The 15,037-nt window shown below is 41.7% G+C and overlaps 1 protein-coding gene across 6 annotated transcripts in view; it reads left to right on the forward strand.

Annotated features, from left to right (window-relative positions):
* The first annotated feature begins 5,524 nt into the window (after positions 1-5,524).
* Positions 5,525-15,037, forward strand: part of LOC124292495 (eyes absent homolog 1-like) — a 150,345-nt gene continuing 140,832 nt past the window's right edge. For 5 of the 6 annotated variants that reach the window (XM_046729599.1, XM_046729602.1, XM_046729607.1 and 2 more), the window contains exon 1: positions 5,525-5,856. The gene's annotated coding sequence lies outside the window, so the exon portion shown is untranslated. The remainder of the gene's footprint in view (positions 5,857-15,037) is intronic. The other variant, XM_046729601.1, reaches the window with a different exon arrangement.

The raw sequence follows: 15,037 nt of genomic DNA on the forward strand, positions 1-15,037 counted from the left end.
TCGAGTCTATGTATCCACAGAGGAAACATAGGTGATACCTCCAAGATCGACGTGTGGTACCTTGGGGACCTAGTCCGTCTCACGGTCCCTGAACACCAAGATCGACGTGTGGTACCGTGGGGACCTAGTTTGTCTCACGGTCCCTGAACACCAAGATCGACGTGTGGTATCGTGGGGACCTAGTCTGACACCAAGATCGACGTGTGGTACCGTGGGGACCTAGTTTGTCTCACGGTCCCTGAACACCAAGATCGACGTGTGGTACCGTGGGGACCTAGTCTGACACCAAGATCGACGTGTGGTACCGTGGGGACCTAGTCTGTCTCACGGTCCCTGAACACCAAGATCGACGTGTGGTACCGTGGGACCCTAGTCTGTCTCACGGTCCCTGAACACCAAGATCGACGTGGTGGTACCGTGGGGACCTAGTTTGTCTCACGGTCCCTGAACACCAAGATCGACGTGTGGTACCGTGGGGACCTAGTTTGTCTCACGGTCCCTGAACACCAAGATCGACGTGTGGTACCGTGGGGACCTAGTCTGACACCAAGATCGACGTGTGGTACCGTGGGGACCTAGTCTGTCTCACGGTCCCTGAACACCAAGATCGACGTGTGGTACCGTGGAGACCTAGTCTGTCTCACGGTCCCTGAACACCAAGATCGACGTGTGGTACCGTGGAGACCTAGTCTGTCTCACGGTCCCTGAACAACAGTGTGTTTACGTTCTGCCTCGCCCTTTCTGCAATGTTAAAGCCCTGAATGAAGCAAGTCTAGCTTTGCTCAGGTTCTTAATCTCCATTCTCATCGGGGCTCCTTTTTCAATTTAAAAATAATTGTTAGTTTCTATCAAACTGATACATATATTCAGATGCTAAGCCTTAGTCTACGTGAGGACCTCGTGTGGAAGGAGCTTTATTTAGCCGGAGTTGGACCTCGGCCTTCTTGTTACCTGCATCTGATGGATGGTCGGTCTCCGTCGGCAATTTGGACAAGGATCTTCGCAACCCTAATTCTTTCCGTGTGTACTGTAGATACATTATGTCAACATGGTGGTGTGTGGTCCTGTGCATAGCGCTCAGGTCACAAATCAGTTGAAGTTAAGCAACGTTGGGCTCGGACAGACTTTGGATGGGTGACTGTGTTGGCAGCTGAACGAACTCCTGAGAGTTTCTAGGACTTCAGTCCTGCCACACAACGAAGCACATGTGATACATGTGGTCTCACCTTAGGCAAGTGAGTTTGTTCACAATTGCCTCTGTTCACCCAGCAGGAAATGGGTACCCGGCGAAATAAGTCGTGAGACTATTAACATTCTAGCGCCTAGCAGGCAGCTTGGGTTATCCGGGGTAATAATGATCAGATTGTGCGCTTTGAGCAGGATATCTAGCCTGGAAAAGGCGCGTTATAAATATTCTCATTAACAAGGACTCTGAAACTGTGTCAACTACTCCGTTAGTCTGTCTCCCAGTCCCCGAGCCACATTATGTTCCCTACAGCCTAGCCCTCCCTGCAATGCTATATAAACTCTACATGAAGCAAGTCTAGATTTCCTCTGGTTCTATATCTCGGGTCTCCCTAGGGCTCCTTTTCAATGTAATGGGTGTACATGTATCGGTTACATTCAAAGTTTTATATATTTAGAGACTAAGCGTTAGTCTACTACTTCGTTTACTGCTAGTTCTTGTGACAACTACTCCGTCTACTGCTGGTTATTGTCACAAGTACTTCGTCTACTACGTGTTCCAGCAGCGGGGTTCCACCCACGGTCCAGCACATGGCCAGGCTGCTCCCTGCAGTGTGAAGACTGTGGCAGTGCACCACCTGACGCTGTACCATCTGTGCACGCCAGCTTCACCACAACTGCTGGTTCCTCACCACCCACGTCTGTCACACATTAACCACTACATCAGTACTAGAATGTACTGATGAACACATACCAGAACCCACACACCTATATAATGAAGACTATCTACCCCACATTACCTGAAGCTAGGGAATGTAGCTAAAGAGGACCTTGGGCTATAAATGATGGTTTCCATCCCCCAAATACCTCAGGTGCACACTGTTCAGGTGCTCATGTGTAGCATATTCTCCATCGCACCCCCTGTCCTCGAGCATATGCTGCTGCCTGATGGTGGGAGTTGTCGGGAACGCTGGCATGTGACCCGGCCGTGTCATGGGCCGATGTTCCAGTCACTCTGATGTCTGGCAGACGTTCTCCCCCATAACTCTCTCATCTCCAACCGGCCATTCATATCCCCACAGGACCACGTGACCTGCTATTCCCAGTCTGTCGGGCATATGTGTGCACGGGTTAACTGTTTACGCATCGACATAGAGAAAAAATGCGGAATGCTAAATGCAAGAACAGATTGATGGAATGACAAGACCGACCAGCCGACCGCCGAGAGATGCCATATGATTTCCCATATTTATAGTGCAGAGTTTGGCTCAAGTCCACACAGACCTCGCTACGCTACTACACTTTAATACAACACCGAGGAGTTGCTTTTGTTTTAAACGTATTGTGAAGTACACACAAGTGTCTTATCTTTGCTAGTAGTGTATCTGAGTGCCGCATGCTAATCTGTGGAACGAAAAAAGGTCCACCCTGGTCCCCGAAACTATACTTGTCCTTGTGACGTCAAGAAATGGTGAGGGTTTCTTCTTGACAGTGACAACACCACTGTATGGTACGCTACAGCATGGCGAGATGTTTATAACTGGCTGCATGACTTGACAGTTGCATGCACGGGCATCAGAAGACACCTGTAGACATTGAAGACATATAAGACAATTCGACAAAAGTACAACATATTTTTAACAATGTTAGCACTTGCAAAGGACCTCTTTGTCTATATATTGGACAAGGAACATTCAGCTTACCACATTTCTTAAACGACTACACATTGTGCAGCAATGTTGATAGACTAACGTTGAGTCTCTGAATATATATAATTTTGATAGTAACAAATAAACCCATTCAAATTGAAAAGGAGCCCCAGTCAGATGGGAAATTCAGAAAAAACCTGAACCTGAGGAAATCTAGACTTACTTCATTTAGGGTTATAGCATTGTAGGGAGGGCTGGGCAGGAGGGAAAATAATGTGGTTCAGGGACTGTGAGTCAGACTACAATGGTGATTATAACAAAGTTTAAACAACATACATGACTACTGGAAGCAAATGGGGTGGGATTATACATTGTTAATGGATCCGGGACCGTCGGCCATATATTATTAGGTTATTTTCGTGTGTATGGCTGCGCAGCGACCATTCTTCACCCTGGCAGATTGGTACTTATTAATCGATACACCCTTATCTTTAAAACATAGAGAGTGCTTGACGAGTAACCAGTGCAAACTGATACGATAGAGAAATTTGAAATTTGACACGATTTATGAATTAATAACGTCGACTCGTTCAGCAGCCTCGTGAGTCAATGGGGGCACGTCCATCAAAATTAATTCTAGTAGATTTTACACAAAATATGATTTATACTTGAAATCGAAAGTGCTGCTGCTTCTGTGAACGACTAAATGAGACCAGGCGAGGGAATATGGACGTCCTATCCTCAATACTTATATGAATATAACATGAAATACCATACATCGGGGTTAGATAACTCAGCTGAGTTAGGGGTTATGCCATTTGTGATCGCCATTATCTTTGATCAAAAAGAGTAAAGGCGGTTATGACAGAACCTATTCATATATACTGTTCATATACTGGGAGATTTGGTATTTCCAGTGCGGGGTCGCAGGAGAGTGATCTAGTGGTGATTGAAGCAGCATTGCAGACAATTAACAAGCTTTAAAACACTGGAGAGATTGCAAGCGCTTGTATGTCCCTAACAGGTAAACACCTTTTTTAAAACCGCTGGAACGCAAACATTCCTGTCCGTCGTTTCTGCAAAAACAAATTCTTTTAGACAAAACCCAAAAATTAAAAAAATATATATACATGTATTATAATTCCGTACACGAAATTCAAAATGATGCAAGGCGTATACGCAAATGTACAATTATACAAGAAGTAGATACATCTTAAGAACTGACACAATAGTGTTGTTAGCAATTAACGGGTGACATTGCCATATGTAAATAAAAACAGCAACCCTATCACCCAGTACTACACATATACACTTTAAGTGTTCACCCTGCAAGTTCACATAACCAGCACAGAATAAACAGATTAGTCCGTGAAAGGTTCTATCTAAATGTATCAACATTATTCCCGGATAAAACAGCAGGATGTAAAGATAAGCGATTTCATGCACATACTCATGAAGTTTTCCTGCATGTATTTTAAAGTAAGAAAGGATTTTCCTCCTCTAAAGGGATGCGAACCGACGGATGTTACCAGCTTCAATCTCACCCCGTTAGAGGCAGAATATTTCTCATACTGTATATCTCTGTCGGTTTAACGCCTGGTTGTACGAGGAAGATGATTGCGTCATGCATGGTGGGGTTCTCCGTCCGTGCCTAACATGATTAACATTTTCTATTCACTTCTACCATTAAACGTGCGGAGAGAGATGACAGATATACAATCCTGTAGGGGCTGCAATAAATATTCTTCTCCGGCTGAGAGGCTGGTGTGACCAAGTCGCATTACTGTCTCCCTGTTTGAAAGGTGATGAGCGAGACATCTGGATATGTACACCCGCCTGGCGAGGAATTGAATTTCCAGGAATGTGTCTTGGCTGAGTCTCTTGAAAAGACTGTAAGCGTAAGGGACAGTCAATGTCGATAAAAGATATCAAACACGCCTAAAATTACACTCGGCTAAAGTTATTGCATTTGAACGAGCTGCGCCTGTGTACATTATATATGTTCGCGATTTGAAATTGAACAGAGGTTACGAAAAAGGTGTTCCGAGTAGATTTGGTTGATTTTTACAATATATACATATTCTGACCAAATCTATACTTTACTTGCTGCAAGGCATGTCTTGAAATCACGAACGAGTAATTTAAAATGTCTACTTTGGCATAATTGACATGATTTAAATGGATTAAAAAATAAGTTAAACGAAAACACAATTATTTTCATGCGTTTTCAGTTATGAATTCGATTAATGAAAAGCGTCTCAAATGAAAACTGTAAATTACGTTTTATGACCCCGGTTATACGTAGCTAGAAAGTTCGTGTAATGATAAACAGCTGCTTATGTTAACCGTGTTGTTCGCTTGTCCAAGCAAATTAATTACATGTAAACCCCTTGGAAATAATTAAGTAAAAACCTCTCTTCTTTAACTGAAGGCAGCTCTGCCTGCTGTCAGATTCACAAGTGAGTGATGCGTCTTCCTAGCAGCCGATGCAAGTCAAGAAAGATAGTCCGGTGATCTTATCCAAAATCGATACCATTGTTGAATCCGAATACCATAATGTCTTTCCACGACTATGTGTTCAAATAAATAATAAACAGATAAATAAAATCCAAACTAATAATGGTATTATGATGCCTCTTAAAGTTCTAGCGGGTGCGTATGAATACAACAGGTGCTTTCCCATGATTCCATGCACATTCGCATGGCGAACACAGCGAAGTTTTAATTTGACAGCTGGTGTTTCCATGTTCTCCCATGCAATAGAAACGATAACGAGCTGCAGTTTGATCAAATTTCTATTCCTATAATACCGAAATTATTAACCCTTAATTTCTGGAGTGCTACACTACCGACAAAGGGAGATAACAGCCAAGAGCTACCACGTGCAGCGATTGTTTTGATTCAACATGGCCTCTGTGAGCGCTCTAAGACAACGAAGCAACAGTTGATTCCTGTGAGTGCGGTGGATACGAGGTGTAAGAAAGTATTCACGCAATAAGGATTTACTCCCAAGTGAACACAGGTACGTCCGGGCTCTTATTTTGACCAATACCTTGCACAATTTCTGTTAATACTGCAGTCAAACACTCCTGTCCCAAGTTCTGTGATGCTAGCAGAACTTTTGTCTTTGAAGTTCCATGCCGGACCATGTCAGCTGTTCGATATATAGTACTACGCCAGTACTTGTAGCTCTGTCTCCCATGATGGCACCTCTGGTGTTGGCAGCAAGGGCTGTTAATTAGTGTGTCAATGGTTACAAGGATCCTGTGTATGCATGTCTCTCAAATGCAGATCAACATGCAAAGACCTGTGCTTCTCCAGCCTCGTATCGCCAAACCGTGCCTGAGTGCAATCAACCGTCGGTTCCTTTGTTGTTTAGGCTTAATACACAAGAAAACAACATGAAAATAACACTGGATTGCAGACCCAATTCTTAGCTCCTTCACAATACACAAGAGCTACACATATATCACACATCAATTTCTTGAAAACATTAAGATTCCTGAAAAATGAATCATATATCTTGTTCACTGGTGATAATTGCTGCATGTGAAGTGAACATACGTAGAAAAATTCCAGTATTGGTAGACAAAATGGCTGTTTGGTGCTACTTGTTTCCCCGTCAGGCTGTGTCTGAATGGAGACTATGTAGCTATGTATATATCGGGAGCCTAGGCTGTGGGTTCACATTGCACTACAGATCTAAAGTTACCATTTATAATGAGGAGGTATGGATATCATGCCATGGCTAAAACAGGACCTATCTTGGCAGTAGGAACTACCTCTGTCAGTAGTATGCATGCTGAGTTACTGATGTATTGTGTCACATTTAATTGAAACTTCACTCTTTGTTCCTTCTGGCAGTTTTGATTTTTAAAATTATTTGTAGTTTTATTTATTATTTATATAAATTCATCCTACAATTCTGGCGACATGATATGATGACCTTTAAATCTCACAGTCTGCAGATCATATTTTCTACATTATTATTTTTTTATGCTTCGCGTATGAGATATTGATTCAGTACCGCCAATCTATATACAAACTAGAAGGTTTAGTTTTGTGTTGGTAACTAATTGCCCTGTTAATCTGGTTATACTATGTACATGCTGTCAAGAGAAAAATATTTCATCATGTTCAGTTTGTGTCTTCATTTCAAGAAATTGTTTTCTGTAACAGCATTAATTCCAAGAATGAAAACAGACTGCAAGATGATCATTATTATGTTGCTTAAAAAGTAGTCTTATAATTCTTAAGATAATTAAACTAAGACAACAACCCAAATTCCAGGCAGTTGATTATTTCAGTTTATGAAAGGTTCTCCAGCTGTACTGAATGTATTTCATACAAGTAGTTACCTATATGTCATGTGGTTTAAATTGTAATACCTTGACACATATGCACACACTGGTAAACATGTACACGTATAACAATGTGTGTTACTTATAACATTGTTGCAGGCATTATGTACACATGTAGATTGCCAATTTACATATGTTGTAATGTCTATTCTCTCCTATGTCAAATTTTCCAGATAGATATAATGAGTGGTTCGTGATAATTAAAGGATGAATATGTTCTACTTTGTGTGAATATTATCAGAACAACACTATATGTATCAGAAAAACAGTAATAACAGTTTAATAATTATTTAGACCTGACACAGGAAATATATGCTTCATAATCAATAGTTATTATTAACTAATTGGAAATTCATACATAAAGTTCTCACACGTATATATTAAACTTATGCCATTTGTATGCAGTTTACAAATACCTGTATGTAGATTTCTAGATATCAGGTTGAGTTTGCTGGTCATAATGGAACTTTCTTTTCATGACCACATTGCTTCCATGACAAGATTTATTCATTTGTAAGTGTATTGCGTTTCAACACACAATGAAAGATTTAGTTTTTTTATGACAAAATGAGTGTCTTCCCTTGAGTGAACCTGTATGTGAGGGCAGGACAAGATGTAATGGGTGCCAGATGTTTGCACCCTTTGGGAGAAATGAGCAGAGCTGACCTGGAGAGTTCACCACAAGAGTAGGAAGAGTGGGTTATTATGGTACACATGGAGTAAGCACTGATGATGAGGAGTGTGAAACTGACCAGGTTATTGAACCTGTAGTCATGAACCTCACAATCATCAGTTAGCTCACAAGAAGAATCTTAAACTAGTTTACTGTTTCAAATGTCTTCTTGTCATGTACCACATTTAATATCAATGATACTGATATGTTGAAAAATTTGAACAAGACTAATGTGTTACATATCATAGACATGATAGAAATGTGGTACATGTCATAGAAATATGAATGATTTTCAGGAAGTGTTTCTTTCTGTTCAGAAGATGCTTATAGCTGCAACATCTTTCTTCCATTTATTTGCATAAATAAAACAAGTAGAACATACAATGAAATATTAAGTAGTCATGGGTAACCTATGGGAACATATTACGTTGTTATCGCTGGTGAGGTTGTTTTTCATGTCCCCATCTGTAACTTACGTTAATTGTTCGTGGAACAGTAACACAAATGTTTCAGGCTGTGTATTTCTCCTGGTGTATTTCAGACTCGTGCCTCCATCAGGATATGCTCAGCTCGGGGTGTAGGTGATGTGTGATCTATTGTCAGGACACAAAGTCGGAACTCCCTTCTGCCTACATATGTACATCAGTAGTTCATGACAAATTTTCAGTTGAATTGAATTGAATGTATCAATGTCTATTTCACTATTTGTAATCTTTCGCCAGTGCAGTTTTGTAGAATGAAAGAAAACTAAATTGGCCACTTTTCTAAATTTTGTAAAACTGGGAGCATCATTGTTCTTCAGAATATTTTGGATATTATTTCTTATCATTACTCATTATAATGAAACTTGCTAAGCTTTTGCTAATGGTTGTACACTCATGTTTGCTTCAGGGTCCATTATCAGCCGGACAACAGCATTCTGAGCATAAGTAGCATATGTTCACATGTCTATCGGACATATTTTATTCAAATTTTGATGCAGCTGTTGTATCAGCAACATAAGCAATTATATTATGCCTGAAGTAGTTCATTTCACTGCTGAAAGCACTCACGACTACTTGTTTTCTACATTGAGAGAGAGTCAAATCCCTGGGGAAAATGTCGGGGATAAGCCCTGCCACTTCTGATTTGTTTATTCAGTAAATATTACTGTTGAATACATTTTTTAACATTTCCAAAAAAGTAACTGTTAATAAAATTGAAAAATATTTAATTGAAATAGAGTATGATTTATGAAATACATTGTTAGGACATCTAACAATCTGACAAGTGGTGATGAACATTGATCCAGAATAGCGCGGTCTTCCATAAAGTTAAGTCTGTATTTAAATCTGTTTGTTTTGCAAGTCTGCATATGTCCCAAGGATTATGGTATTATTTCCTGACTTGTTAAACCCTGACCCTTGTACAGAGGTTATAGTTCCCATGAGGACACCGTATGCACCTGTTCCCAGTGCTCTGTTCTATACATCATACACAGCTTATCAAGCCTTTCCTTATCTCAGTTTTATGTACAAAAAATCCTATTTTCTTCTACAAAAAGTCTCCCCACAGCTGGCTGCGGGTGTAGTTTCCTTGGTGGAAAAAGTATGATGTGTTCATTGTTGATCAGTATTGCGAATAGTCAGCCAACACATGGATATGTGTTCAGTTGGTGATGAGAGGAAGAAATACCCTTCAAATTTGTAGATTTCCCAGCCACTACACATTCTGTAGCTTGGTAGTACATGCATGGTATATGACTGGTGGCACACATTATCTTCTCTAATGGTAACAAGCCTGGGCTTGTTGAGGTGTATCATTTTGGTGTACAATAGAACCTGTGTCTTTGATATCTTCTCTGCTTGTTATTTCTTGTGTGGATCATGTCTGTTAAAATGATAAGTAAAATAAGAGACAATGCATTGTAGTCTACTGAAAAGCACCAGTAAAAAATTTTCTTGATCGTTCATTATGACTGTTTCATACAGTAGAATTGACTTTGAAATAACCTAAATAACTCTTTTTTTATGTGGCAGTAACTTCAAGTCCTTAATGAAATTTAAGGTCAAAGTCATGCTGGGATACAGATAAGATTTTCTTAAAAACAAATATATTTTTTTCTGAGAAATTAATGTAAGTTGTTGAGACATTCCTTTCAAGGTATAAAGAGATGCCCTTGCATTATTGTGCCTTGAGAAGTCCATTATGAAACTATGCTGACTGCATTTCTTGGACTTCCTTAATGGCCTAGCCTGCATGTTAAACCCCTTTTTGTGAAGCACTTTATTTTTCAAAGTGTCAGCTCATGAGCAAGCATACTATTTATGAATATATTAAGTTTGAAACTGCATAGGGAACGACTGTTTGGTCAGTGTGGGGAGTCTCTTGTAGGATCCTGTCTGCTAAGAGTGAAATGTTGATGTTGATTAAACAAGACCTACATATAGTTGGCTCTTTGAATGAAGTTAGGCTATTTGTTCTAATACACTGACATTTTAGTATTTGTAACCTCTCTCTCTCTCTTCTCTCTCTCTCTCTCTCTCTCTCTCTCTCTCTCTCTCTCTCTCTCTCTCTCTCTCTCTGTGTGATAGTTGCCATGGTAACAGTTGCACGCCAAAATGTTGAAGTTTAAGCATGGTGAGGAGATAAGTACTTTTGTTCTTACAAATGTGTATATCTTCACTGTTCACCAAGTAAATATTCATAGTGTAGTTTGTGTGTGTTATTGCAAGGGAGGATGCTGCAAGAAGTGAGAGGTGTAAACTAATATTTTCAATTTGTGACTCGTGAAGCTTATACATGGTGGATATGGCATTGCTGTACATGACAAGGCTGCTGGTTATCTTGTGAGTAGAAATATATGTTATGGAATATTAATGTGGTAGTAGAGGCTGGGCTATCAGGAGCATGAAGCCCTGGCAAGCTGTGGTGTAATCTCTATGGTGTCATCTTATGTTCTGTAGAACATGACACAGGGTATACAGGCTTGTGCTGGAAATACATATATATGTAATCCACAATTGTTAAGATTTTCTCATTCATTGGTTAGCATGTTCAAGGGTTTTTCAGGCTGAAATCTGTTTGACAGGCAAATTAGAATTATTCTGATAAATTTGTTTGTTTTTGCATGAACAGTCGTATGATCCACCACTTTACTTCCCTTGAACATGCCTGCTTTTATTCAACACAAACTTACCTTTTGTTGATTGGCATAAGTTTTGCATGTTTTGTCAGTTAAAATATGAACATGCTTACTACTTGAACTTAACTAAAAGATCTTGCTACCTGTGGCTTCTTCAATGGCTAAACATGGTGATATTACACATCTCTAACCTCCATTAGCCATGTTTGCCCTCCAGCTGAAGGAGAGGACATTTGCTGTGATGTTGAATTTGATGACAACTGAGATAGGATGTATTACTGTACTGTGTGTAATGCTGTTTGTGAGCAGTGAATCATTCACCCAAACTGACTGGTGACTACCTGTGATTTTGCATAAAGAAGTGGAAACAATTCCTGAATTCACTGCAGGGTGCATGCAAAATGTAGAAAAACAAAACATGGAAAGAATTTTTCATTTAGGATATTACTATATATATTTAGTTCCATATCCTCGTCAAGTGCGAGGCAATATTGACTTGGTTCCTTCCTATTGTTTAGTGCCCTCCTCCATAAGTGAACCCAGGCAGGATATTACCAAGATGGAGAGAACAGCCCCAGGAAGACACTTGTCAGAAATGGCCATGTAGTCGCCAATAGTTTGTATTTACGTTTGATAAAGCGATATATAGTTACGTACTATTTATAGCCAAGTCCATGTTTTTCACATCAATTACTGGCTAATTTTAACAGCTCAGAGGTAGGTCACTTTTCCTTTTCCTCGACAGTATTAGATAATACAGCCATTGCATAGTACTACTGGAGTACATACATGATGGAAGATTTCATATTGAGGATTCCAGCTGTCATTAGTTTAGATAATTTGGTTCAAACTGCTCAGTGAATGTCAGCTTTGTTGTATTGTAAGATTTAATGAAACTATAATTTCCCTCTTGACAATGAATTGACAGTCTGAAAATTCAAATTGTTTTTAAAAGAGCAGCTTCAGTGCTGGAAAATATACATAAGGTGATGGTTTAACATGTTACCATTTGATTCTATTCAGTGTTATAGCAGCCCCAACAATACAGGTAATAGACTCCCTTGGGTGTTTAGCATGCTAATATGTTTACACATGGTGTAATACAGCATTGAATCCCGTCTAGCATACCACAGACTTCATTGAGACCATGGTGTCAGTGTATGGTGAGGGCAGATTTAAGATGCCTTCATTCAGCACTGATTATTTGAAGGGATTACATGGTATTCTCCTGCCTATTGACTGTTGGATGGCAGGTAAGAAAGGACTTGTAATATAAGGAGGTCCCCTTGCTTCTTGGGTAAAGGTGGTTCACATTGGATTGTTCTGCTATCTCCTGCTGGGAGAACCCATGCTTTTATGTGTAGCAAACTGAATGCACAACTTGTAATTGCTTGTATTACTATCTCACAATCTGGAAGCAAGGAGAGGTTCATTGCACAATGAACTGAATCAAACACGCTAAGCAAGTACTGACTTCCTCTGAAATTCATTATTTGTCTGCTTGTCAGCATGAGAGAGATATAATTCATGTTTCTTTGTACATGTTAGAATTTAGGTTCCAATGTGAATGGTTATCATAAATGTGTGAAAATGGTTTCTTTTCGTGAGTGTATTGCTTGCACATATAGCTGTTCATATTTGGTTGTATAAGGTATGGTTTTGATGCAGTTATTCTATCGTTCTAAAGATTTACAAGATTTCAGGATAGACTTCACGTTCAAGTACTGTATTAACATCTGTGTATGTGTATTGTGATGAGTTATTGATAGTATTTCTAGTGTTATAGTGCCGACAGTGTTGCAAGTGTTATAGTGCCGACAGCGTTGCTACTGTCATGGTGTCGACAGTGTTGCTAGTGTGTCATGGTGCCGACAGGGTTGCTAGTGTGTCGACAGTGTTGCTAGTGTGTCATGGTGCCGACAGTGTTGCTAGTGTGTCATGGTGCCGACAGCGTTGCTAGTTTGTCATGGTGCCGACAGTGTTGCTAGTGTGTCATGGTGCCGACAGTGTTGCCAGTGTGTCATGGTGCCGACAGCGTTGCTACTGTCTTGGTGCCGACAGTGTTGCTAGTGTGTCATGGTGCCGACAGTGTTGCTAGTGTGTCATGGTGCCGACAGTGTTGCTAGTGTGTCATGGTGCCAACAGTGTTGCTTGTGTCATGGTGGCAACAGCGTTGCTAGTGTCATGGTGCCGACAGTGTTGCTAGTGTGTAATGGTGCCCACAGCGTTGCTTGTGTGTCATTGTGCTGACAGTGTTGCTAGTGTCATGGTGCCAACAGTGTTGCTTGTGTGTCATGGTGGCAACAGCGTTGCTAGTGTCATGGTGCCAACAGCGTTGCTAGTGTCATGGTGCCGACAGTGTTGCTAGTGTGTCATGGTGCCCACAGCATTGCTTGTGTGTCATGGTGCCGACAGTGTTGCTAGTGTGTCATGGTGCTGACAGTGTTGCTAGTGTGTCATGGTGCCAACAGTGTTGCTAGTGTGTCATGGTGCCAACAGTGTTGCTAGTGTGTCATGGTGCTGACAGTGTTGCTAGTGTGTCATGGTGCCAACAGTGTTGCTAGTGTGTCATGGTGCTGACAGTGTTGCTAGTGTGTGATGGTGCCAACAGTGTTGCTAGTGTGTCATGGTGCCAACAGTGTTGCAACTGTCATGGTGCTGACAGTGTTGCTAGTGTATCATGGTGCTGACAGTGTTGCTAGTGTGTCATGGTGGCAACAGCGTTGCTAGTGTCATGGTGCCGACAGTGTTGCTAGTGTGTCATGGTGCCCACAGCATTGCTTGTGTGTCATGGTGCCGACAGTGTTGCTAGTGTGTCATGGTGCCCACAGCATTGCTAGTGTGTCATGGTGCTGACAGTGTTGCTAGTGTGTCATGGTGCCAACAGTGTTGCTAGTGTGTCATGGTGCCAACAGTGTTGCTTGTGTGTCATGGAGCCGACAGCGTTGCTGCTGTCATGGTGCCGACAGTGTTGCTAGTGTGTCATGGTGCCAACAGTGTTGCTAGTGTGTCATGGTGCCAACAGTGTTGCTAGTGTGTCATGGTGCTGACAGTGTTGCTAGTGTGTCATGGTGCTGACAGTGTTGCTAGTGTGTCATGGTGCCAACAGTGTTGCTAGTGTGTCATGGTGCTGACAGTGTTGCTAGTGTGTCATGGTGCCAACAGTGTTGCTAGTGTGTCATGGTGCCAACAGTGTTGCAAGTGTGTCATGGTGGTGCTTGCAGCTGTCATGGTGCTGACAGTGTTGCTAGTGTATCATGGTGCTGACAGTGTTGCTAGTGTGTCATGGTGCTGACAGTGTTGCTAGTGTGTCATGGTGCCGACAGTGTTGCTAGTGTGTCATGGTGCCGACAGTGTTGCTAGTGTGTCATGGTGCCGACAGTGTTGCTTGTGTGTCATGGTGCCGACAGCGTTGCTGCTGTCATGGTGCTGACAGTGTTGCTTGTGTGTCATGGTGCTGACAGTGTTGCTAGTGTGTCATGGTGCCAACAGTGTTGCTAGTGTGTCATGGTGCTGACAGTGTTGCTAGTGTCATGGTGCCAACAGTGCTGCTAGTGTGTCATGGTGCCAACAGTGTTGCTTGTGTGTCATGGTGCTGACAGTGTTGCTAGTGTGTCATGGTGCTGACAGTGTTGCTAGTGTGTCATGGTGCCAACAGTGTTGCTGGTGTGTCATGGTGCCGACAGTGTTGCTAGTGTGTCATGGTGCCGACAGCGTTGCTAGTGTGTCATGGTGGCAACAGCTTTGCTAGTGTGTCATGGTGCCGACAGCGTTGCTAGTGTGTCATGGTGGCAACAGCTTTGCTAGTGTCATGGTCCGACAGTGTTGCTAGTGTGTCATGGTGCCCACAGCGTTGCTGGTGTGTCATGGTGCCGACAGTGTTGCTAGTGTGTCATGGTGCCGACAGTGTTGCTAGTGTGTCATGGTGCCGACAGTGTGGTGCCGACAGTGTTGCTTGTGTGTCATGGTGCCGACAGCGTTGCTGCTGTCATGGTGCTGACAGTGTTGCTAGTGTGTCATGGTGCCAACAGTGTTGCTGCTTTCA

The sequence above is a fragment of the Haliotis rubra genome, unplaced genomic scaffold (genome assembly GCF_003918875.1).
Source record: "Haliotis rubra isolate DU_JTF1 unplaced genomic scaffold, ASM391887v1 Scf52, whole genome shotgun sequence".
NCBI lineage: Eukaryota > Metazoa > Mollusca > Gastropoda > Lepetellida > Haliotidae > Haliotis > Haliotis rubra.